Source organism: Pseudophryne corroboree, chromosome 1 (genome assembly GCF_028390025.1).
Source record: "Pseudophryne corroboree isolate aPseCor3 chromosome 1, aPseCor3.hap2, whole genome shotgun sequence".
NCBI classification, from domain to species: Eukaryota; Metazoa; Chordata; class Amphibia; order Anura; family Myobatrachidae; genus Pseudophryne; species Pseudophryne corroboree.
In genome coordinates this window covers 646,619,371-646,646,983 of record NC_086444.1, presented here as the reverse complement: position 1 = coordinate 646,646,983, position 27,613 = coordinate 646,619,371, and positions in this window count along the sequence as shown.

Genomic DNA, 27,613 nt, shown 5'->3' with positions numbered 1-27,613 from the left:
TAAGAAGAATATTACATACACATAAATAGATCTTGGAAAATGTCATTAACATAGTTTTGGAAGACAGCAGGGCCATAACGGCATAACAAGCTATTCATAATGACCATTACATCTCTGGCCAAAATATGAATGAGGTTGTAAGCTCCTCTGAGATCAAGAGAGAATTACAGCTACCTTGACTTAGTCTAATAGGTCAAATATGAGAGGTAAAGGAAAGCAGTTCTTTATGGTAATCTCATTTAACCCCCGATGATCAATGCAAGATTTTAGACCCACCATCTTTCTTCTTTATAAACAAAAAGAAACCTGCCCCTGCAGATGAGGAAGATGGTTGGATGAGTCCACTCTCAAGGTTTTTTTGGTTTCTGTAATGGACATAGGATAGGTTCGATCTCTAGGAGGTGTCTTACCAGGAATTAGATCAGTAGGTCAGTCAAATTCTCAATGCTGAGGGAGAATTTCCACAGCCTATTTACTAAAAACATCAATGAACACTCAGTAAGGAGCAGGTAAGCAGGTAAAGCAATTGCCTCTACAGTTCCACAAGTCTGACGTAGAAGGAGTTTTGTAACTTTAGAAAAAAAAATGGCAGCACTAATGCATATATAGATTAGCCATATCAATTACAATAACATAAACAATGTATAGGCAAAAAATATTTCATACATTTAATAAATACACATAAAAAAATCATCAAATATATCCTACACCAAAGGCTAAAATTTTCACGTAAAATAATTTCTGATATGTTTTTTAACCTATCTGTTGTTTATCATTTATAATTGTTATGGCCAATCTATATATTAATTAGTGCTGCCTTTTTTTCTTTTTGCAATACCTACCTGTGGGATTGAATATCCCCCCTGTTTGGCAGCTGCTGGGCTCATCACACAATCATAGCACCTGCACTGTTCCCTTGTTATCTATTTTTTGTAACTTTACAGGACCGGGAAATGGATGCATCTTCTATAGGCACAAATCTTTGCAATTGTTACTACAGAAGAGAATTTGCAAAGTACGCCAATTTGAGAATAGTGTCTTTGTAGCCATGGAAGGTCTAAGGCCAGGGTATTAAAAGCTTTAGGATGTATAAGGTGGTTGGGGGGCTAGACTACACAACATAACTACATGTAATGAGAGGTGCAACCCTGCTGATACCTTTAGTGCCACGCCACGCACAAACAGAAAGAATGCAGGTGCCCTATTCAAACATTACTAATTAGAATTGTAATACATTTTGTAATAATTTTTGCATTTAAATATAGTTTTTTTTGCATAATCTTGAGCATACCCACCACGTCCAGGTAACCTCATCATTTGATAAGTCCCTGATATTCTAAAGGTTCAAGTTGATGGTGTTGGACACCCCAAGCCAGCTCAACCAAACCACCCCAAGGCAACACAATAGTGAGAGATAGCAAGTGAAGTGTTAAACAGTGATATTTAACTGAGAGCAGCTACTATGTGTAAAGAGTGTTACAGGGGTGACATATACATGTGTGAAAAATGTTACATTATAAAAACAAACAAGTAGAGTGCTAAAAAATGTGAAAATAAGTGTACATGGTGATGCCTTAAAGCAGCCCAGTCAAAGCCACTCAGGAGGCCCCACACCCTAAAACCCACCCCACAACCGATATACCATAAACATTTATACAGGTCTTACCTATAATTATGCCTTATTCAAAGTGCAGTCAGCAAATACAAGTACGATTACAAGCCGTCTTTCAGCATGCAGCATCGCAGCAAAGATGAGCATGGCTACATCTGTATACCTTCTTAAAAACAATCAGGAACAAGTGGGAGGGGTGCTATTCCAGTCTGAAGGGGTCTATTACCTTCAAGTGTACTGTACATGCAAATACACAATATAGGATATAGAAGGAAGTGGCCCTAGACTGCACACCCTAACTACATATACCCTAATGGGAGTTATGCTACCCTGCGTGGTACCTTTAGTACCACACAAAAAGAATGCAGGTGTACTATTCAAACATTGCTAATTATAATTGTGATACATTTTGCAATAAATTTTTCATTAGGAGCTTTAGGTATAACAAATACCTAAAGTTATAAGAAAGTAATTCTAGTTATAAGAAACCGCCAAACCTTACTGCCATGCACCAAGAACTGGCAGATGAGCTGAATAATTTCTACTGCCGATTCGAGAAGGAACCCCCCAGTTCAAAATCTACCCCTGACCTGGGCAAAGTTGCCCCCTCCCAGTCACTGAGGGTGGGCCTTGTAGAGGTGGAAGATGCAGTATGTTTAAAAGAGTTAAACGCAGAAAAGCTACAGGCCTGGACGGCGTTTCTTCATCTGCCTTGAAGATCTGCGCTGCTCAGCTTGCTTCCATTTTTACCACGATCTTCAATACCTCGCTGAAGATGTGTAAGGTTCCTTTTCGCTTTAAACGCTCAACAATTGTCCCGGTTCCTAAGAACTCAACCCCAAAAGACGTGAACGACTATAGGCCCACTGCATGAACATCTGTGGCCTTGAAAGCGTTTGAGCGGTTGATGTTCAACCACCTGAAAGAAGTGACTAATTCTCATTTGGATCCCTTGCAGTTCACCTATCATGTGAACAGGAGCATTGAGGATGCAGTTAATTTGGGGCTGCATAACATCTTACAGCACCTGGATCGTCCAGGCACTTATGCAAGGGTTTTATTTGTTGAAATAGTTCTGTTTATATTATAATACAATTGTCCCCTGTATTTTGGAGCCCAAACGTCTCTCTTAAGGGGTTCCTGTGTCAACATGCGCCTGGATCATATATTTTTTGACAGCGAGGAAACAGGTGGTGAAAGCAGGAAAGTTTTCATCTGGTGTGCATTCAATCAGTGCAGGGGCCCCCCAAGGATCCTTTCCACCCTGCGCTTTTCTCTATACACAAATGACTGCAGCTCAGCCGAGCAATCGGTAAAAATCATAAAATTTGCAGAAGATACAACCTTCATTGGTATTAAGAATGGAGATGAGTCTGCATACAGATGTGAGGTAGACCGGTTAATGCAGTGGTGTGGTAAGAATAACCTTGACCTAAATCCCCTTAAAACGGTCGAGATGGTAGAGGACTTTAGGAGGAAATCTCCTGCCATGGCAATACTTGTGATAGCCGACAGTGTGGTGTCGTGGGTTGACTCTATTGTGAAGGCACAAAAGCGGATATTTTTTTGAGGCAACTCAGGATTTTTTTTTTTTTAAACCATAGTTTTTTTATTTCAGTTGAAGCATAATGGAAAGTTCACAATAAAGTACATCAGAGTATACAATCAGTGAAAGGTATAATAGAAACATCTGTCTATCAAGTAATAAAAAATAAATAAAGCAGCAGTGTGAACTAATATGAGAACTAAGATACATATTAAAATCACAATAAAGGTTCTTTCAAGTATTGAAGACAAACAGTGCGAGCCCGGATCCATGCCCGCATCAACATCTACGTCCGCTCTCTCTCAGAGTAGAGCACTATGCTCCCCCCTAAAGAGGTTTGGCAAAAAAAAAAAAAAACTAATCAGCATCAAGTGAAATTGGGGGGTCCTGTCCATAAACTCTAGTTTCGTACCATAAAGTGTTGTGAAAGCATCTCCACACCTGTTCCTTTAATGGGCGGGACAGGGTTTCTATATAGCTTTCCCATGTCTCGAAAAATTTCATAGTAAACCTTTCCTTTTGTAAAGAGGCCTCCAGCCATTCCATCTTAAAGATATGAAAGGTCTTCCCTAAGAAAAGTGACATTGGCGGGGCCGACGGTTGTATCCACATCTGTAAAATACATTTTTTAGCTACTGCAGAGATTATCATTAACAATTTTTTAACACCCTGTGCCACCCTAGTACCCTCCGGCATTATACCAAATATTGCCCATTCAGGGGTAAGTGGTAAATAGTTAACTAGGTGTTGGGTAACGTATCTCCATATCTGGACCCAAAATCTCCGAATTATGGGGCACCCCCATAAGCAGTGAAACAGCTCAGCCCGTTGTGTACCACATCTAGGGCATGAAGAATCTTCTAACAAACCCATCAGGTGTCTACGGTGTGGGGACAAGTACGTTCTATGCCAGATATTTAAAAAGAGTTCGACATAGGACGCAGCGGGTATTAATTTGATGGATAGCTCGAAGGATCTCAATAATTTTGTCATAGTAAGGGACGGAAAATAATCTCTCCACTGCGCCATTCCCATCATCATGTCATCATATTGTAGAAGCGTGTGCAAGAATGAATAGTGGATAGAGATTGCCTTGGAAGAGGGGTTCCCATCCATTAATAACTTGTCTAACGGGTTATCATAGTCCTGTGGGGATAGCAACCTAGAAGCAACAGCCACGTAATGTTGAGCTTGTAGGTACGCTAAGGGAAACCTATTCAATATTGGAAAGAGTGTCACCGCTTGCGCAAGTGTGAGTGGTTTTTGTGACTCACCATTTGTGATTTGGCATATAGAAGTAATGCCGTGCCTTTCCCAGAGAGAGAAAGGGTGGCTCGCATTTCCGTCTTGAAAACGGGTATTGCGAACTAGGGGAAGGAAAAGGGACACATATGGGTTTAAGGAGCATTTACGCCGTAAGATGTGCCAAACTCTCCGAGTGGACATCAGCAGTGGATTCGCGCGAACCGAAGTGGGTATCTCTTCTTCATGTAGATGTAGGAAAGAGACAATACTGCCACCACTTAAGAAGGCAGTTTCCAGGGTCGTATTGGAGTACATATTACCACCGTGTAGCCAATCTCTCAAATAGCGTAAGTGGGAGGCATGACTATATTCCGATATATTAGGGAGATTCACACCTCCATTGTGTCGACGCTGCTGCGGTTTCGCCAAGCTAATCCGTGCCCGCTTACCGTTCCAAATGAAAGTACGCATTATTTTATTAATTTCTGTCATAGCGCTCCTAGACAATAAAATAGGGAGAGATTGCAGTGGATATAAAAGTCTAGGAAATAGAATCATTTTCACCAAGTTCACTCTGCCCAAATACGAAATTTTAAGGTGTCTCCAACGCTCTGTATCATCCCTCATACTGCGCACAATTTGCTGCAGATTAAGACTGTACAAGTTGTTCAAATTTTTGGGGATCTGTACCCCTAGATAAATAATTGCTTTGGTTGCCCAACTAACTGGGGCCTCCCGGAACCAAGCCGGGCGTGCATAGCCTGGTTTTAGATACAGGGCTGTGGACTTTTCAAAGTTGACCTCGAACCCCGACACCCACCCAAATTCTCGGACACATTCCATCAGCGGCCCCAGGGCCCTCCTTGGTTCCGACAAAAATAAGAGGACGTTATCGGCAAATGCCGATATCTTTACCTCTTCCACGTCAATGCTAATGCCTCTGAATTGGGACCAATTTTGTAGCACCCGCAACATGGGGTCCAATGCCAAATTGAAAAGCAAGGGCGAAAGGGGGCAACCCTGCCTCGTCCCTCTGGTAAGCTCAATATTATCCCCCTTAGTCCCATTAATCAGTAATGAAGTGTACGGATGGGTATAGACATTTTTTATTAAGGATTGGAATGTCCGCCCAAAACCCCTCCCCTCTAATATATTGTATAGATAGGGCCAAGAGACCATATCAAATGCTTTAGTCGCATCTAGACTCAAGAGCATATTCGGAGTATCAGTCTGGAGACGCGCCGCCACAACCGCAGCTATGGCAGTGCGAATCCCCTTCACCAAGTGTCTGCCCTTGGTGAAGCCTAATTGATGGTCCGTGAGCATAGTCGCTAAAAAGGATTGGAGCCTGTCCGCCATTATCTTGGCCAAGATTTTGAAGTCAACATTCAAAAGTGTAATGGGTCGGTAAGAGGATGGTAGGGAGTGATCTTTATTAGGTTTTGGTATAAGGGTTGTAAAAGCCTGATTGAAAGTGGGGTATAGGGGGGACTCTGATTGAATATGGCTGTATAAGGTGTGTAATGCTGGAATAGCATCGTGATGCAGGAGTTTATAATATTCTATGGAATAGCCATCCGGTCCCGGCGCCTTGTTTAGATGCATAGAGGAGATGGCCTTAGCAATCTCCTCCTCTGTGATCGCCCTCTCTAGGTCTTCCCGCTGCAGGGGTGTTATACAAGGGAGATTTGCCTCATCTAAAAGTTTAGCCGACAAAGCCGGATCATGTGGGGTCGGTGTGTAAAGCTGACGAAAATAGTCCTGGAACGTCCGCACGATGTCCACAGTTTTAGTGTGTAAGACATCAGTGCGACTGTCATGTACTATAGAAATATGGCCACGCCGCTTAAAACTTCTGGTCATGTTTGCCAGCAAAGTCCCTGTTTTGTTTCCCCAGCGAAAATATTTTTGTGTAGTGTAGTCCAGTTTCTGCTGAGCTTGCGCTATTAAAAAACTATCATACAGGCGGCGGGAGTCAATGTAGGCATCGTGGGAGAGGGAGATAGGGTTTGAGATATACTCTGCCAAGCGTGTTTGCATCGCATGTAATAGGTCATCCTGTTGCGCCTTGTTCACTCGATTTCTATTCGCTACATATGACATAATGTGCCCCCTCATCACCACTTTGGATGTTTCCCAAAACAAAATAGGGTTGTCCCAGTGTTCCAGGTTATCGTCCGAGAACTCCGCCCATTTCAACTTGAGAAACTGTTTAAACTATTCAGAGGGAAAAAGGTATGAGGGGAATTGCCAGAAGAGAGGGCGTGAGCCCATGGAGCGGGCACGGAGTGTAATCAACACCGGTACATGGTCAGAGACAGCAATGTCCCCCACCTGGGCATCCGTAGTGTCCGAGAGCAGAGGCATGGACAACAGTATGTAATCTATGCGGTAGAAAGGACCCATGGACCGCCGAATGAAACGTGTAAGACCTGTCAGTAGGATTAAACAGCCTCCACGGTTCAACTAATGAATGATCCACTAGTAATCGAGAAATCTGACACCACTGAGGGGCCGTTCGGTTTATCGGGGTCGGGCATTTGTCAACCGAAGGGTCCGAGATCATATTAAAATCACCGCCTATTATGAGTTCGTGATTGCTTCTGCTATGAAGAAGTTGCGAGATACGTTGGTAAAAAGCCGGCTGTTCAATATTAGGGGCATATAGATTGAGCAGAGTCAACTTAGCATCGTGTACCTGGACATCCATGAGGATATAACGACCCTCCGGGTCCAGGTCCGTATTCAAAATAGTATAGGGAAGGTGTCGGGCAAAAATTATCGCTACTCCGCGCAATTTGGTGCGGTAAGGCGCAGAAAAGCAGTCACTATCCACCCATCGCGTAGTGCAGAATACTCCCCCCTCTTCCAATGCGTCTCTTGGATATAAACAATATCAGGTTTAAATTTTTTAAGGGCGGAGGTCACTTTTTTGCGTTTTATTGGGGTGTTAAAAACCCCCCACATTCCATGAGGTGATTTTGATGGAACAAGGCAGTCGTTGGAGAGAGCCGTGTGGTCCAGGACAAGAAGTCGTCATCCTATACCTGTCAGTGGATGTGTGCAAATGCGGGTATATTCAGCAAGCACGGGGTCACCCCTGTCCCAGCAAGCAGGGCAAACCCCAAGGGTGCATAATAGGCATGGATCCGGGCCCAACACATAAAGTAAAACCGTACACAATGGATATAGCCATAAAAAAGTCAGCTTCAAAAGAAAATTTTCAACATTTTTCCCGTCCAAACTAACATAGCGCCGGCCTCTGAAGCTCACTTCAGGGGGCGGCAAACATAAATATAAGCAGAACCAAACATAGAAAATAAACATCATAACAGTTACAAAAATAACATTCAAGTAGTATGACCAAATGTATCAAGTGACACAAGGTCAGGAGAGTGTATCATCTCATTTTCCAGAAAGCCATAAAGGCTCATTAATGTGATCAGGTAGGTGAGCCCCCAGATTGACGGTTCGGCTGCAAGTGGGCCCGGGCCTCAGTCGGATTGTCAAAAATAAATGTCTGCCCATTTTCGGTGATTTTTAATTTAGCTGGGTACAACAATGCGAAGCGCTTATTGTGATCAACCAGGAATTTACAAAGCGGGGAGAACTCTTTGCATTTCTGGGCCACCGCGACGGAGAAGTCCTGGAAAATGAGAATCCGATGGTCCTCAATGACCAGGTCACGATACCGTTTAAAAGCAGCCAGGATCCTCTCCTTGTCACGGTAGTCCAGAAATTTAGCAATGACTGGGCGGGGCCTCCTATCAGGACCTTCACGTTCTGGGCCCAGTCTATGAGCCCGCTCAATACGTGGGACATCCATGTCACCATGGAGGTTGAGCGCCTCGACCAGCTGTATACCTATAAAATCTATCAGAGCCGACCCTCTAACCTGTTCAGGGATACCCACAAAGCGGAGGTTATACCGCCTGTGAAGATTTTCTAAGTCGTCCACCTTGTCAACAAGCGCTTGGTAGGACGCCATAGTAGATGTGTTGGACGATTGTATGGTATGCAAGTCATCCTCAACGTCACTAACCCTTTGTTCCAGTGTACCCAGCCTATTAGAATGGTCAGACAAGGAAGTCAAGGCTGAATCTAAAGACGTTTGCAATTTGTCTAACCTTTTGTCAATATTGGGCATTAGCTGGTCAAATTTAACCTCAAATCGCGGGAGGAAATGCTGAAATTTCTCATCTACCATAGGCATGAGTAGTTCAAATTTCTCCTCGATTTTCGGCATCAACACCTCAAGTAATGCCGATGCCACATCCGGAGACGGTGCATGAGGCCCTCCTCTCTCCCCAGCGGGATGTACAGGGGAGGAGCCACCTTGTGGTGAAGGTGGGGAGGGGCCAGGCTTTGCTGGCGTTTTTTTGGGATTAACCATAGTACGGGTAGTTCTGGGCGGGAGTGAGGACAAGGACTTGTTAAGAAACTTATCCATACACCAGGCCAAAAGGCAAAGAACCCAAACTCCAAAGTATCAAGAGAAAAAGTAGTTCCAACCCGGGATTGATATAACAAATAGAAAAGAGACTGCTCTCCAGGGAGTCAGTAAAATCACATCCTAGAGGTCAAACAGTAAATACTAAAATGAAAATTACCCTAAACGTAATGTAACAGTAAGTATGCAAGGGCAGTTGTACAATATTCTGAGTAGTAGTTAAAGCACAAATATTGGGACCTAAAAAGGTATTACATACAACAGCCACAAGAACTTCACATATCAATATGAGAAAATTATAAATATTCAACAAATGAGAGATACGATAGACATAATAGATGGAGATGCAGCCCAAATCAGACACCTGCACTTGACTCCAAGGCAATCCTAAGCGCAGCCTACTAGTGGCAACAGGTGTATACTGGAGACCTATTGTATTTACAGTAAATTAAATTTAAAAAAAGGGCCTAGAGAAAAGAAAATAAATAAAGAAATAATAAATCCTGGTATACACAGCTAGTGAAGGCCAATAAGGGTGTACAGTGAAATATTCCAGTGGGGACAGCAGGGCAGCGTTCGATGGAGAGCGATTCAGAGCGTCCCAGAGCAGGTAATACAGGGGGGCACCTCGGCCGGCCAAGTAGTAGGACAAAGCAAAAGATAAATAAGGAAAATAATAAAATAAAATAAAATAAAAATATTAATAATAAAAATAAAGATATAAAAAGTGAATAGGGGTGCAGCAGAGTCCAAATGTTCTGCATACAGTTCTGCAAACGTGGACAGGCAGAGAATCAAAGCCGGGTTGTTATGAGAGGGAAGGGAAAATTGGGGGGGGTAAGAAGGATATTGGGGGAGGAAAGAAGGTAGTGGGGGGAGGGCAAGGACAACACAATAGGAGGGGAAGGAATCAAGAGTGGGAAGGTAGAAAAGAGAAGAGAGGTTAATATGAAAGGGAGGTAACAAACAATATTTGTACCGGGGGACCCCTCTCCAAGGGTCTGCGAGGGCACCAGGAGTCTCCACAGCGTCTTCAGGCAGCGTTTGCGGTTCTCGCACGGCAGCACAGCAAGGACTCAGCAGGCAGGGAAGGGAGGTCCTCCACTTCAGGCAGCCACGGACCACACTGCAGCACAGCCCACGGCAAGGTGAGTCCCAGGAGAATGTTCCTCTACAGGGGCGAGTGACAATCAGCAGGTCACAGCAGAGGCGAGTCTCTCAATCTCCCCCACAGGGTCCCGAGCACACTGAGCGGGTGTACCGCCGCTCCCCGTCCACACGGCACCCGTTGATAGAGGAGTGCAGGGACAGCGGAGACCCAGCACACGGCGCCGTCCGCGGGCATTCAGAAGATGATGAGCCGGAAACGCAGACTGGGCCGCAGCAGTCACAGGGAGGAAAGTCCACGGCAATCCTGCGGAGCCAGGGGAGACGTACGGGTTGCCACCCCGGGAGACAGAAACGGGTCCCCAGGAACAGTGAGTCTGGGCAGGCAGGCGGGGCGCCCACTAGCGGGAGCACACCAGCCGCGGCGGGGGGAGGCAAGCGGAGACACCACGGATCCTCCGAGGAGGGATGATCCACCGCGGGCAGGACGACTCCCGGTATCCGGTCCAGGCACGAGGTCCCGAGCTCCGGTGCCCGAAGTCAGCCCGAGGTGACCACAACAGCGGCCTCAACAGGAATCAGCAGGGGGTGGGAGAGCCCACGAGAAATCCAGACTGGTAGTGACTGGGGAAAGGCTGGAGGATACAGCGTTCAGCGCAGGCGAGGGAGGAGGAAGGTGTAGGCCCACACCACGCGGCGGCTTAGTTAAGAGCCTGACTCCGGGGAAAGAGGCTCACAGACAGTCCACCAGCCGATCAAAGGCACCGTCGGGTACCTCTAATTTCGAGCCAGACAGTCCTGTGTTGATTGTGGGGTAGAACAGGCTGTAACTACTCGGATGGCAGCAGATAGAGCAGGGTAGAGCAGAGCTCAGTTAAAATGCGGCCACCTTAAGTGCACCGCCCACCGGAAGTCCCAACTCAGGAAATTTAACATTCCACAGCAGCTGCTGCTCATCTTCTATACAGCCATTGTGGAGTCTGTCCTATGCTCCTCAATTACAGTCTGGTATGGAGCTGCCAACGTGTGTGACAGACGGAGGCTACAGAGGGTGGTGAGGACAGCAAAAGAGATCGTTGGAGCCAATCTTCCCTCTATTCAGGACCTTGATCTTTCCGGAGTCAAGAAGCATGCAGGGAAAATCTTGGCTGACAAGCAGCATCCTGGCCACGATATGTTTGAAATGCTCCCATCAGGCAGGCGTTTCAGGACTATTCCAGCTAGGTTGACTAGAACTACAAAAAGCTTCTTCCCACTAGCTGTTCACTTACTAAATTAAATTATGTGTCTGGAGAAATTAAGTGAGATGCAACCATATACAGTGTTTCTGTTTATATGTATGTATGCATGCATGTTACGTATTATGTTATGCATTTCCTTTTTATGTTGTTATTTTGCAATGCATTGTAAACCGCAAATAATTCCTAGTATACGTGAGTATACATGGCCAATAAAGTTGATTCTGATTCTGAAAGAAAAAGTCTGAAAGTGCAGTAGCACTCCTGCAAATATTTCCAGAGGAGAGGTTTTAAGAATCATTATACCTCCTGGTATCTGTCTGCCATAAACTGCAGTAATATAAATTGGACTGGGTAATGACTCAAGCGGAAGAGCCAATTCTTTAATCAAAGCTGATGACAAAGTTTCTAGCAGCTTTGGAATCAATTAGAGCTGGCAGGTATTTAAACTCTTGGCTATGCCTGAGAGTCACAAAAATAGTACAATTTGTTTCAGAAAGAAAACTGTTTACTGCACCCATCCTGACTTCTCTGGTACCAGTTAGGCTTGGGAGTTTCCCAGATGCTTGAGCCTGCTTTTAGTAGATGACAGGGTTCAGCACAGTATAAGCAACGTTTTTCTTGGAGGCAGTTTTGCCTCTCCTCTGGTTTTAGTGAGGAGTCATGAATTTGCATGGTTTTCCTCTTTACTTAGTGAGGCTGGTCTAGGATGAAAAGTCTGTTGCAGCCAATACCGATTAGTCGTCTCCATTTTAAGGATATTTTCTCAGTAATGGAGATCAACTCTTGATCACAAATAGCTTAACCTGTCAAGTGAGGTATGTAACTCTGGAGTGGACAACTTGTTCTTGATTCAGTCAGATAGGTTGCTCCATAAAGCAGCACTTAAAGCTTCTTTATTCCATTTAGATTTAGATGCTAGGGCATGAAACTTGATGACATGTCCCACAGTGCGAGAGCCTTGTCTGCCTGTATAATATTAGCTGCAGCAGAAGTTGTCCAGCTCATCAAATATTTCCCGGAATGTACAAATGAAACGAGAAGTCACTTAATGTGGAATAGTAATCCCTCCCATTAGGGTGAAGCCCAGTCTAGGACTTGTCTGGAAAGCAGTGGAATAATACCAGCTACTTTTGTCCTGGCTGTAGGGAAATTCCCAGGTAATAACTTACAATGAATCTCGCATTGGTTGATAAATCCTCTGCACTCCTTTATATTCCCTCAAATTACTAAGGAGTAGTTAGTGCAGATGAAAGCCTGATGATGAATGTAAAAAGTTAGTCTGCATAGGAGCTTGATTTGAGTCTTGTCCAGTAAAAGCCAGTTACTGTACATGTTGTCTAAACAACAAGAAAGTTCATGGAGATAATAATTGCCTCTATTTAGTTTCCTGGTTCTCCAACAAACTCACAAAATTTAGCTGGGAGCCTAAACCTTTGACTTGCTCGCCTACCAAATACATGTTGTCCAGACCAAACAGTCAGAATCTGTGAGATACGGTATCTAGACTAAGAGCAGATCCTAATATGGCTAGGTTCTGCTGAAGACTATGGCTGGAGACCCTATGTTGAAAACTAGAAGGTTTAATAAAATGGAACTTTTTTATTGATCCTGGCAGAACTGAGAGAGATCTGAGAGGGCACAATGAACAGTCACTGACTACCAGTAGGGACTTGCGAATATGATCAGATAGGCAACTGCAGGGAGTGCCCAACATAGACATAACATAAAAAGTGTATTCAGAGGACGCTCTGGATGATGGTTGCACATAGTATACAGAAATTTCCGTAGAGTGCCAACAGAGTGGCTACTGCTGGAAAATACTGTGAGGAGTGCCCATCAGTAGTAACTGGTGCTGGGTGAATCATAGGAATATACAGGAAACTGTAGGAAGTGTCCAATAGTAGTACTGGTACTAAGAGTGTCACAGGTACACACTGGAGTGCTCAGTAGTAATGACTAGAGCTTTGAGTATCACAGGAGTACACAGGAGACTGGAGAAAATGCTCAGAATACTGGAGGATTTCAAGTACAATAGGGTTACACCTGGAAACTATGAGAGGGCTCAATAGTAATGGCTAGAGCTTGGAGTATCACAGGAGCACACAGGAGATTGCAGAGAGCACTGTAATACTGGCAGATGCAGGAAACATAGCAGGAACACACTGGAAACAATGAGAGTGGTCAGTAGTAATGACTAGCGTTTGGAGTATCTCAGGAGTACTCAGGAGACTGTGTATCAGGAGATCATACTCAACATTAATGGCTAGTTCTTAGAGAATCACAGTAGTAGATGACTACACTATGCAGCCAAACTCTGGAAACTGCAGACTGAAAATTATCAAGCAGGATGCAGCAGAAGATGTTCTGGCAATGAGTATTGGCCAGGGAGAGACTTATATATGATGTCCTGTCTGCTTATAGGTCACTGGAATTAATGCATGGATTAAGGTCTACATTGGTAGAACAATGGTCAGCTGATCTCCTGCAAGATGGTGCCTGCTGTATGTAACCCCTCCCCCCCCAGTGGGTGTCTATGTGGTTAGAGATAGGTTTCACAGGTGTTCAGTGGCTAGGTGAAAGACCCTTTCCCTGAGATGGATCTGTATTGGATTTAGCAAAACCGCCCTTGTAGGTTTTTGTTTTTGTTTTGGATCTGTATTTAAAAAAAAAAAAATCATAAAGCTAAAATCACAGAATTTGGGCCTTTTTTGTTCCTACAGTATTATTAACCTCAATAACATTAATTTACAGTCATTTTCAATGATTTTTGACTACCCCACAGTTCACAATATTGCCTACCAGAAGACTCAACAAATTGTGTATTTTTGAAAATAAGAAAAATCTAGAGATTATTGGATAGTTTTGAATTAAAAATTGACATCCAATCCTTGGTAATAATATCTTTATGTAATCCTTCTACCAAAATATACCTTACTTAAGTTACAAAGGCATTAGTAGGGACATTAAGCAACCTACAAAAACAGTGGAGCTCTGTCCAATCAACAGACAACAATTGCAGGTATTTATCGCATATTACTTATAATTAAAAAAAACTCCAATAATAACAATGGATAAATCTCTAACACATAAAATAAAAAAATTGCAATGAACAGTAATAAAATACTTTATATGACTAATGCATTGCCCTGTAAATGTCAAATATACATATTTTAAATCCAGAGATATCTCTTTAAATCTTCAGTTGGTTAGCATACGGTAAATTGGTCCTGTATCAGCCTTGCGATATTAGTGAGGTTAAAGTGGCAGGCAATATTAGTAACAAGCGTCAGTTATAGCAGGTAGTTCTTTTACCCATTTTGTCATGTTTCTCAGAATTTTTATTCCAAATTTGATTCTATCATTCTCATAATCATAGCATATTACAATGCCATAATAAATATGTTATTATTTTAAAACAAGCAGATCATCGCATATCTATATTGCCCATGCTTATATCTGTAGGTTTATCACAAAGCTAGGACCCACCTCAATGCATAGTTGCCTACTTTTGAAAACTAGTTTCATGGAGATTATAGTTGAGGGGGCTTATCATGCTTCACCCATATGGACATATCTATTGCCAATAAGAGATGTGTTCTCAATACTAAATGCTGCATGCTCTGAAAAACCAAATATATATGAAGAAAAGCTCTGCACTTTGGCAGAGGATTGGTTAAGTAATGAACATATAGATAATAATCAACATATAGGTAATAAATAATGACATAAAAAATAAGAAGTATATGTATGAATTAACAGATTTAAAACAGTTGACTAAAAAAAAAAAGGATTATACTGTAGGTAAAAGGGATGCAGCCTATTTGCTATAAATCCTGTGTGTCTATAAAAATAAAAGTAGAAAAGCAAGAAAAATACAAACTAGCACTGCCCAAACTTAATAATAAAAATAATATCAAATGCTATAAAGATAAATAAAAATTACTATAACTAAACACAAAAGGTGGATGTCATGTAGTTTAAAACAAATTGTTTAATGCTACATACACATAATCATATAAAATCTAATAAGTTGCCAATAAAAACATGCTTAACCTTTGAAGTAGTTTTATAAAGTAACCTAATGTAACTCATGTATTAGTGTACGTATAGTTTAGTGACACACTGTTTTGATACTTTTAATGTCTCATAGATCAAATAAAGTATGCACGATAAACTACCAGTCCAGACGAAACGGGGAAAATTCAGGGAGCACCTTCAATTGTGTTTATATAGCATTAAAACACATTAAGAAAAAAAAATGTCCCATTGATGCAGGATTTTTTTCAGCACCACTTTGTATGTCAGATTTTTTTAGATGCCAACTTCAATACACATTTATAGGGAGATAACCCTGCAGGCTGCGGCCTTACGTAGTCAGAGTGGACAGTAGGAGCCGGCAAATTGTGAGTCTGTGCAGACAGGTATTGCAACACTAATATATGAAGGTAGTCCTGTGGCCTTACCCTGCTGGAGTAGGCAGTGAAAGTAGGTAAGTGATTGCAGGTGGGTGGAACTGTTTCAGCAGTGCAGCACTTACTATACGAATGACTAGTGCTCTAAAGCAGGGATGGGGAACTTTCGGCCCTCCAGCTGTTGCTGAACTACACATCCCAACATGCCCTGCAACAGTTTTAGCATGGCCAAAATAGCAAAACTGTAGCAAGGCATACTGGTATGTGTAGTTCAACAACAGCTGGAGGGCCAAAGGTTCCCCACCCCTGCTCTACGGAGATAAACTGTAAAGAGTACTGATGTTCTCAGTCTCTGGCCACTAGTTCCTCTCCAGTGGCTCACTCTGTACGTGCAGATAGTTTCCCTAGCAGGAGTTTGCTGAAATCTGAAGTCTTTGGCAACTGATAAACACACCACTTCCCTTTTTCCTGTCCGAGTTACTATGCTCCTCCATCTTGCTTACTCCCATGGTCAGGACCAGGCTCCATATGATAACTGCATCGCCAGATCCATCTGTGCCAACCCCACTGTCACCCCAGCCACAGCTACAGTTTCTAACTTGATGAGTCAGTGCTTGGGGGACATGATGCATTTGAGCTCCATTCCCTCTGTGAGAAGCTGCTGCAGGTTTTGGGCTGTAGCCGATCTACTCTCGCTGTTACTGTGGTACAGATACGGGGAGAAGGACAAGTGCTGGAGCCTAGACAAGGCTTCTGGGCAAGGCCACTGCTACCTTTAACTCTGTAATGGCCGGCCCCTTATGTATCCGGGTGACATTCGTGGACCGTGTCCCAGCCCCATCGCATCTGAATTCGTATAGGCACTGTGAATTTGTGAGGGGGCAGTGAGGAATCCAGGAGATTTGTGTAACTTCCCGGGCAGCAGGAGACTCTGCTGTGCACAGGGAGTCTCCCGCAGAATGCCGAAGGATAGGCAACTATGCCTCAATGTGCCAAGCAAGCTGATGAAGATAAAGTAACAGTTACAGATAAAATAAACTGTTTTTATTGTTACTACATGACCTACCTGCATTAATATGCATGGTAGGGGCACACTTGATCTGGATTTGTCAATTTACCCCATTGCCTCCTAATTTAATCTAACAGTTGGAATCCAATTTTGTCACTGACAGTCTTGTTCCTGTTTACAAAAGAACAGAGTGGTGCAAATATAAGTGAAGCTTTGATGCCAAATTCCGGTTATACAATGTACAAATTATCACAGCTGAACATGTAATAAGGCAAATATTTTGTGGAACATTTTTTAAAAATGTTACTTGTCTCTACTGTAGATGATGCATGAAAAAAAGAATTATAAAGATGTTTCCTAAATGCTTGTGCTAAAAATGAACTGTTATTTTAATTAAAAAGGAAATAATGAAATAATACAGTTCCTAATTGAATGGATTATAAATAGTCCAAGTGATATGGAAGTCCTTTATGTGAGAAGTGAAGTACGTGTTTATCCAGATGTTTGCATTTGTGTCCACCCCCTGTAAATATAAACTCTAACAATAAGCAAAATTATAATTTATTTCACAGAAGAGTTCTTTTTTATGGGACTAATTATCAACAGCAATTCCATGTCTGCCAAAGCTTAAAAACATATTTATATAATTATGTGATTATATTGCTACGTTGTGTTTATCTCTGTACACATATAACTCCTTTCTCCATAGCCACAGATGCTCCCTGTTTATCTATGGGCTTCCAAGATTTGCCTCCCCACAGCAGGGGATTGCTTTGGTTTATTCAATGCAGCATTATCTATTTTGTTTTCATTTATTTTGTTTATACATATTATTTTATTGGCTAGGTAATCACAGAGCTACCAAATTATGTCATCTATATTTTTCATGTTAAAAACTAAGATTAACTAATTTCCAATAAATCTTCATTGCTCATTCAATGATAATGTATATAAAATATACTTATTTTGCTGCTTATATATTGGGCAAACACAGTACCATGGAAACTTGGAAATGCATTATAACATTCACAGAAACAAAAAGAAATTACTTCTGACATTGCTGGCAGCAGCACACCAGGAAGCTCTGGGGGTGTATTTACTAAAGTGCGGGTTTATAGAAGTACAGTAGAGATTTTCACATTGCAATTAATTGGCTTTTTACAGGGGTGGTTGGTTTATAAAACATGGATTTTGTTTTTTGCTACTAAGGGGGTGTAGGGGTACTATAAGACTACTAGGGGGTCTATTGCCAATGGGGATGGGAAGTTATTTTATAATGGGGGTCAATGGACACAGGGAGGATGGAGGGGGAGGGGAGGTATACATATATATATATATATATATATATATACTGCTCCCATGTCTGGCACTCCACACTTCACGCGTGACTGGGCCGGTGCCCTCACAAAAGAAAATCTAACAACGTGCAGAGGTGCGGCACTCAGGCTTTTTGAAACACTTCACAGGAGTTGGTGGATTTAGATCAACATTTCAATATTTATACATATTGTCATCAGGATAGTATATTTAGATACGAACATACCTTTATAAGTGCTCACCACAAATGAATGTGGGGTCTGGTCCTGTCGGGATCCTGGCAGTCACAATACCAAATGCCGGAATCCCGACAGGTTGTGAAATACCGCCGCCGGAATACTGGTGCCATGGGCTTTTCTTTCTCTCTGGGTGTCCACGACACCCATGGAGGGAGAATAGATCCTGTGGCGAGCGCAGCGAGCCACCATACCTACAGCGTGGTGAGCACAGTGAGCCCACAAAGGGCTTTCTATCACTTGCCCTGCTGCCAGCATACTGGTGGCCGAGATTTCGCTGTCAGGATCAAGACAGCCGGGATCCCGGCCATTGGTAAATAGTATGTATTCCACCTAAACTATTTGTCATGGTTCACTACTAATTCACTTGTGTTTGTGGAGTAACCAGACTTATATAACACATTTTGTAAATGAACAGTGCAGTGTCACCAATGAGTACAGTATGTATGGCAGCATCCCACCTACACTGTCCACTTTCCGCTAAGTGTCTGTGTGTTGACACATGGTTTTTCTGTGGAATCAGTTGGGCCTGTCAGGCAGAACTGATGGTCGGGGACACAATGGTACATGCCTGTGCCAGTTCAGCATCTTTGTCCTGGTGCTGTATGACCCCTTCATGCTTCCTGGCTCTCTTGGCATCTGGAAGCCCTCTATTTGCATCGTGGATGTTGGCAGCCGCTTGTCATTGCCAGGATGAGACTAGATCCTCTACAGAGAAGAGTCAGAAATACCATCTGACCCACGAAAAGAGGGGAGAGGAAAACAAGGTTCAGAACATAGGACCCAAAGTGTACCCTAGCGGGCTCCCTTCACTGGCATTGCTTCGGGCTCGGTGGCTCACTCCGATTCATTTGCCACCAGGTTGCTAAAGGAAATAGATGGTGACGTGGTAATGAAACTGTTCTTCCCCCTGTAAGATGATATTTCTAGCCACTACCCTGACAGCATGGGGCTTCCTTGTCTTCCGGGTCTGTGGTCACATGTGCAGTCTCGAAATGCTCAGCTGGAACTTGGTCCTCTCCAGCCAGAAAGGACTCGGGGTCACTGCGGCTGATTGAAGTGTTAATGTGTGGAGTGCGGGATCTCCAAGGCACCAACATCTCAGGAAGGCATTTACTGCTTAAAACTTTGAAAATGTAAAAATGTAAAACGTTAACATTTTTATTTCAAATGTGTTATTGGTTTTGTGCTTTTGCGTTTTTCATACTTGCATGCTTGGCAACTGATAACAGATTTTAAATCAAATCAGATTGGAAATAAAAATGAAATTAAAAAACATAACATATGAAACAGAAGGTGCAATTTATCTGCTGGAATGCCAGCGTCGAAGCCAATACATTGAACAAACAAAAGAAAGGTGAAAATACGCCTGGCGGAACACATCTACAACATCAAAAGGGGTTTAATAACACACAGTGTTCAAACACTTTCTAGAATACACAATAAGAATCCAGCTGCCCTGAAATGCATACTGTATGAATAGCCATACAGAAACTAAAACATCACTGGAGTGGAGGAGATACAGTATTATAAAAAAATCTTAAACAACAAGAGACAAAATGGATTTATGAACTACAAACTCTACAACCATCAGGACTTAACACTGACATAGAGTTAAATGCATTTTTATAAAATCTCTTTTTCTTACTGTTAATTAGCGATGTGCGCCAGCCCAAATCTTTGGTTTTGGGTTTTGGTTTTGGATCTTTATCTCCTTCACGATTTGTATCTGAATTGGTTTTGCCTTAACTGCCCTTGTGGGTTTTTGTTTTGGTTTCGGATCTGTATTTTGTATTAAGAAAAAACACAGATTTTGGTCTGTTTTTGTTCCTACAGTTTTATTAACCTCAGTGACATTCATTTCCACTCATTTCCAGTCAATTTTGACCACCTCACAGCTCACAATATTGTTTTCATCTATTTTAGGCCAAAGGCTGCAGCGAGCTGGCTGGTTACTAACCGACAGAGCAGCGGCACAAACACACAGCAATTTATAGCACATCTTTGAAACAGTGCCATACAGCAGTGCACAAATGCAAATTAGGGAAGATGGAATTGTCCTTGGGCCCTTCCTCCCACCCTTATGTTGGATATTAAAAAGGACATGCACAGTGTAACAAACCAAGCACTTCAGTGGCAGGGACTGCCACTTTTATGGCTCAAGTGCTTGCTTTGTTTGGGCCCCAACAAAACAATTTTTTGGAAGGACTACCACTGATCACTAATTAGGAGGTTGATGATGAGGGTGTTAATAACATTATAATCTTGTAAAATAAATGTAATGTTTTCGCCGCAAATAACATAACACGGAGTAGCTGACTAGATGGCTAACGTCCCTACCTCTACTAAGTTTGGCCTCACAAATGGATCTGATGTCTTTACAATCATTGTCAGGATAAGTGAAAAAATAATTCCACACCCAAGAAGTGACTTTTTTGGTCTTAAGCCCAGGCATCACAATGACTTTCTTTATATCACTTATTTATAAAACTGCAGCCACTGGTGACCGACTTACACACACAATATCATCAACATCCTCAGTATCAGATAGTAGTAGTACACACATATCCCCCTCATCCTGTTTCACTTCCACACATGAATCCTCAATTTCTATTATGCCCTCATCACCATATTTATGTGTACTGCTCCCCACATGTGCAGATGGTGCAAAAATGGCGGAAGTAGGTAAAAGAGGCTTCTCTATGAGGACAGTGCGAGAAATGTCAGACTCACACATAGGTAACGTGGACAGCCCTAAACATTCCTCAGGAATGTGTGATGATTCTGAATGCAGTTTGTTCTACTGCTTTAGTTGTTTTCATTTTTTTGACACCTCTTCTAGACTCTGAATGAAAAGTTCTTGTATCATCATGCGAACCAGAAGACTCCTCACTGACAGTTGCAAAACCACCACTTATAAATAAAGACCAAAGCCTGAGTCTTTCCTTGCCACTTTGTGTGGTGAATGGCATATTGCCAATTTTATGTTTCTCTGTAGCTAACTTTATTTGTTATGTTTTTTTCTTTACCACTGTAAAATGATTTTGCTTCTTTGATTTTACATGCCCTGACTTAAGCTTTCTATGCCCTTGGGCATCGGCCTTAGTAGATGACGTTTACAGACTTGTACCATCATGACTGGTGGCAGCTCCTGCAGCAGTAGTATGTGCTTCCTGCTCTCCTCTCAGTTGTTTGTCTTCCATATCTATCTACAAACATGAGTGAAGTGGGGCACAGCACACACTACTATTTTCACAAAAAATGTACCACCTACAGTGACACAATACATGTATGATTCAGAAATAGTGATTGAACATTGCGGTTTAATTTCACCAACAGTGTCAACACAATATGTGTATGAGTACAAAAATATATTTCTGTGGTACCACCTTCACCCACAGTGTAGCACAATATGTGTATGACTATGAAATAAAAATATACTGCAGTCTGACCGGCAGTGTCACAGTGTTTATGAAAATAAAATAAATATGGTATAGTACACTGGGGTACATCACAAATATTTTTTTTTTATAATGATGTTTTATCCTTTTTAGCATTTATTATTTTAATTTTAAACTGGGGCGGAGCCCCTGGATGGACAGACAAATCACCCCTAGGTGGACTGAGCATCCCTTGTCAGATACACCAGATGACAGACAGAGCACCCCTGGACTGATGCTGATAGGATTCAGACACATTAGCCCCTGGATGTACGTACAGTATATTAGGTTTTAACTTTTACCACTGAGGCAGAGCCTCTGGATGTATATGGACAGATCACACCTTGCCAGATACACCACCAGATGACAGACAGAGCACAAGTGGACTGATACATAGGACACACTAGGATACACCAGCCTACACACAGTATACTGGATGTACACACAGTATACTGTTTTTTTTATTTAACACCGTGGCAGAGCTCCTGGATGTATTTGGTTTATAGACAGATCACCCCTTTTCAGATACACCACTTCACGACAGACAGAGCACCACTGGACTGATACACCAGCCCTAAAGCAGTCAGCAGTCCCATGCTCACGCCTCATGCCACACAACCCAGCACTGAGATGGACACGTCTGTTCAGTGCACTCTCCACAGCTGGAGTGAAAATGGCGCAGATCACAGGGACCTTTATAGAATCCAAAACTATGCAAGAATCCAACAGCGGGATGATGTATTTTTTTGCCTCGTTTTCCGATCTAGGTCTGGCGGGAAACCCCAAGCTGGACTCAGATCCGGACTTGGATTGAAAAGTTTGGGTGGGTCCAGTTCTCTGAGAACCACACCCGCTCATCTCATATGTTTTAATTAAATATGTGGCACCTGTAATATGGTCAAAAAGGTTTTTAAACATATTTACTCTTTACTATTTTTTAATGGGGAGATTTTTAAATATGTGCTTGCTGCAAAAATCCATGACAATATCCTGACAGGACTTCCATTTTTAATGTTTGAACAATAAAGTTTTCTTTTAGACTGTATATCTACAGCATCACTGCAAGCACAAGGCATCCTTGACAAAGTTCCTGAGGGTACGAAATGTACTGGATCCTCAGTGGGAAGAGGACGGCATGTGCACAAGGCCTACTTCTGGGACCTGTGGTGACGTCATCCCTAATTGCCGATTGCGGCTAGATGCAGCACTTGGCAGCGGAGGAAGATCTTCTGTAGGGTAAGACAGGGACAGTGCATACTGGACTGCTCTTTACACTCATACAGCAGATTATGAGTGCATGAATTAGATTTTTTCCCGTGTCATGTGTAAGATTGCCCATTTTCTAGATAGGTTTTTAGATGTATGTACCATCTGAGGAAGCCTCTGAAAATATTAAGGTGTAGAAACACATTAGAGACCCGTTTTCACTACATCCAGAGTCTGGCGCATTCAGTTTTAAGACCTGTATGTATAGAGGTTTTTTTTCTTAAAACATATTGAACTGTTTAAACAATTGGGGCACTGACAACTATATGGGATGGATGGCTAGATGCATCATCGCTTGGAAAGTGATAAAATGAAGAGTAGTACTAGCCAATCAGGTCCTAACTGCCATGTCACAGGCTGTGCTTGAAAATAGGAGCTGATTGGCTGGTACTTTATCACTCTCCATTTTCTCACTTTCCAAGCGATGATGCATCTGGCCCATTGTGTTGAAGTGAAGAAGTGGGACTTCTGGGCAACATGGTCTTCAAGGCACCCCAACGGCCCTGGTTATAAGTATATCCATGACTCATCATAGATGGTTAATTCAAATTGGCTGAGGTACTAATTAAGACACCTGTGGCAAAGCATGGATATACTGAAATCTTGGACTGTTGGGTTCCTTGAGGACCGTGTTTGAGAATATCTGCCATATTTTATCTATTTATTATTTATTAAGTTTCTTATATAGCGCAGCATATTCCATTGCCTTTACAATTGGAACAACAGTAATAGAACAAAACTGGTTAAAAACAGACATAGAGGTAGGAAGGGCCTGCTCGCAAGCTTACAATCTATAGGGAAATATAGCATAACTAATACAATTTGAACTGTCTAATTAAGCATAGCCTTAAGAAAAGGAGGCTATGGATTGATATGCATGTAGCCTAACTAAAGGACTGAGGATTTACTTTATTTGTTTCTTAACTGCTGTCTTATGAGTGGATAAAGCTAATCACTAATACTCAGTATTTATCAGCTTGCACGTGCTATATTTAATTAATCAAGCTAACTAATATTTACTTCTTATTATCATTTCGATCACTGCTTCCTTAAATCTTAAAGAGAATACCTGGGACAGTATATATGCTATAAATTTAGCTAATGAATGAATGTCAGTTGTAGATTACTTGTTTTTCTCTAACGAGCAGAGCATATAAATAAGACAAGCTAATGTTGTTGGGCTTTCTATCCACTATATTGTGGATATTTAAAATAGGTCTTGTGATTTTTAAATATATTTATTTTTTATGGTATCTTTTATATTATTTTTATATATTATAACACCAGCCATGTGTAATTGTTGTAAATGTTATTCTGCATATTGTGCAATTATAGAAATGAATACTGGCAGCTCCCCTTTTTTCTCTTATTCTCTATCTTCCAAAAAATAATGTTTTCAGGGGATATTCCTAAAAATGTTATTGTAACTATGGACCCACAGTATCAAAAAATATCTTGAATCTTTCAAAATATTCATTTTGAAAATGATGTATTATAAGTATGGGTATCTATTTGAAATAATAATCAGAATGAGGTCATATGTACTTCAGTAACATTATTTAATATATTTTAGAAGCAGTGTTATCTGGTATGTGCATGTAAAAGACTGTTACAGCATGACAAAAATGATGGTCCAGTTCCATTACACTGTAGTTAGCCAAGCCATAATACTTCTTTAATTCAGGACACTTATGAATTACACAGGATCTATGACTGCCTCAATGAAATTAGTAATTTCACCTGGTATTGATCAGCCACAGAACCTGTGTATAAATCATAGGTGTCCAGTATTAAAGGAATATTATGTAGAGATGAGCGGGTTCGGTTCCTCGGAATCCGAACCCGCCCGAACTTCAGGTTTTTTTACACGGGGCCGAGCGACTCGGATCTTCCCGCCTTGCTCGGTTAACCCGAGCGCGCCCTAACGTCATCATCCCGCTGTCGGATTCTCGCGAGGCTCGTATTCTATCGCGAGACTCGGATTCTATATAAGGAGCCGCGCGTCGCCGCCATTTTCACACGTGCATTGAGATTGATAGGGAGAGGACGTGGCTGGCGTCCTCTCCGTTTAGACTAGAGTACTAGAGAGAGAGACACAAATTTTGGGGAGCATATTATTAGGAGGAGTACTACTTGCTGCTGATAGTGTGACCAGTGACCACCAGTTTAATTAATCCGTTCTCTGCCTGAAAAAAAACGATACACAGTGTGACACAGTCACATACCATATCTGTGCTCAGCCCAGTGTGCTGCATCATATGTAATACTGTATATCATTATCTGACTGTGCTGAGTGCTCACTGCTCACACAGCTTAATTTATGGGGGAGACTGGGGAGCAGTTATAGCAGGAGTACATATTTTAAGTACAGTGCACACTTTTGCTGCCAGAGTGCCACTGCCAGTGTGACTGACCAGTGACCACTGACCACCAGTATTGTGATTGTCTGCTGACCACCAGTATATTGTGATTGTCTGCCTGAAAAAGTTAAACACTTGTCGTGTGGTGTTTTTATAAACGCATTCTGCAGACAGTGTCCAGCAGGTCCGTCATTACATAATATATACCTGTCCGGCTGCAGTACTAGTGTGATATATATATATTTTAATTTTATCTCATTATCATCCAGTCTATATTAGCAGCAGACACAGTACGGTAGTCCACGGCTGTAGCTACCTCTGTGTCGGCAGTCGCTCGTCCATCCATAATTGTATACCACCTACCCGTGGTTTTTTTTTCTTCTATCTTCTTGATACTAGTAGCTTACTTTAGGAGTCTGCAGTGCTGAGTCTGACAGACAGTGTCCAGCAGGTCCGTCATTACATAATATATACCTGTCCGGCTGCAGTACTAGTGTGATATATATATATATATATTTTCATTTTATCTCATTATCATCCAGTCTATATTAGCAGCAGACACAGTACGGTAGTCCACGGCTGTAGCTACCTCTGTGTCGGCAGTCGCTCGTCCATCCATAATTGTATACCACCTACCCGTGGTTTTTTTTTTCTATCTTCTTGATACTAGTAGCTTACTTTAGGAGTCTGCAGTGCTGACAGACAGTGTCCAGCAGGTCCGTCATTACATAATATATACCTGTCCGGCTGCAGTACTAGTGTGATATATATATATATTTTAATTTTATCTCATTATCATCCAGTCTATATTAGCAGCAGACACAGTACGGTAGTCCACGGCTGTAGCTACCTCTGTGTCGGCAGTCGCTCGTCCATCCATAATTGTATACCACCTACCCGTGTTTTTTTTTTTTTTCTATCTTCTTGATACTAGTAGCTTACTTTAGGAGTCTGCAGTGCTGAGTCTGACAGACAGTGTCCAGCAGGTCCGTCATTACATAATATATACCTGTCCGGCTGCAGTACTAGTGTGATATATATATATATATTTTAATTTTATCTCATTATCATCCAGTCTATATTAGCAGCAGACACAGTACGGTAGTCCACGGCTGTAGCTACCTCTGTGTCGGCAGTCGCTCGTCCATCCATAATTGTATACCACCTACCCGTGTTTTTTTTTTTTTTCTATCTTCTTGATACTAGTAGCTTACTTTAGGAGTCTGCAGTGCTGACAGAAAGTGTCCAGCAGGTCCGTCATTACATAATATATACCTGTCCGGCTGCAGTACTAGTGTGATATATATATATATTTTAAATTTTATCTCATTATCATCCAGTCTATATTAGCAGCAGACACAGTACGGTAGTCCACGGCTGTAGCTACCTCTGTGTCGGCAGTCGCTCGTCCATCCATAATTGTATACCACCTACCCGTGGTTTTTTTTTTTTCTATCTTCTTGATACTAGTAGCTTACTTTAGGAGTCTGCAGTGCTGAGTCTGACAGACAGTGTCCAGCAGGTCCGTCATTACATAATATATACCTGTCCGGCTGCAGTACTAGTGTGATATATATATATATTTTAATTTTATCTCATTATCATCCTGTCTATATTAGCAGCAGACACAGTACGGTAGTCCACGGCTGTAGCTACCTCTGTGTCGGCAGTCGCTCGTCATCCATAAGTATACTAGTATCCATCCATCTCCATTGTTTAACTGAGGTGCCTTTTAGTTGTGCCTATTAAAATATGGAGAACAAAAATGTTGAGGTTCCAAAAATAGGGAAAGATCAAGATCGACTTCCACCTCGTGCTGAAGCTGCTGCCACTAGTCATGGCCGAGACAATGAAATGCCAGCAACGTCGTCTGCCAAGGCCGATGCCCAATGTCATAGTACAGAGCATGTAAAATCCAAAACACCAAATATCAGTAAAAAAAGGACTCAAAAATCTAAAATAAAATTGTCGGAGGAGAAGCGTAAACTTGCCAATATGCCATTTACCACACGGAGTGGCAAGGAACGGCTGAGGACCTGGCCTATGTTCATGGCTAGTGGTTCAGCTTCACATGAGGATGGAAGCACTCAGCCTCTCGCTAGAAAAATGAAAAGACTCAAGCTGGCAAAAGCACAGCAAAGAACTGTGCGTTCTTCGAAATCCCAAATCCACAAGGAGAGTCCAATTGTGTCGGTTGCGATGCCTGACCTTCCCAACACTGGACGTGAAGAGCATGCGCCTTCCACCATTTGCATGCCCCCTGCAAGTGCTGGAAGGAGCACCCGCAGTCCAGTTCCTGATCGTCAGATTGAAGATGTCAGTGTTGAAGTACACCAGGATGAGGAGGATATGGGTGTTGCTGGCGCTGGGGA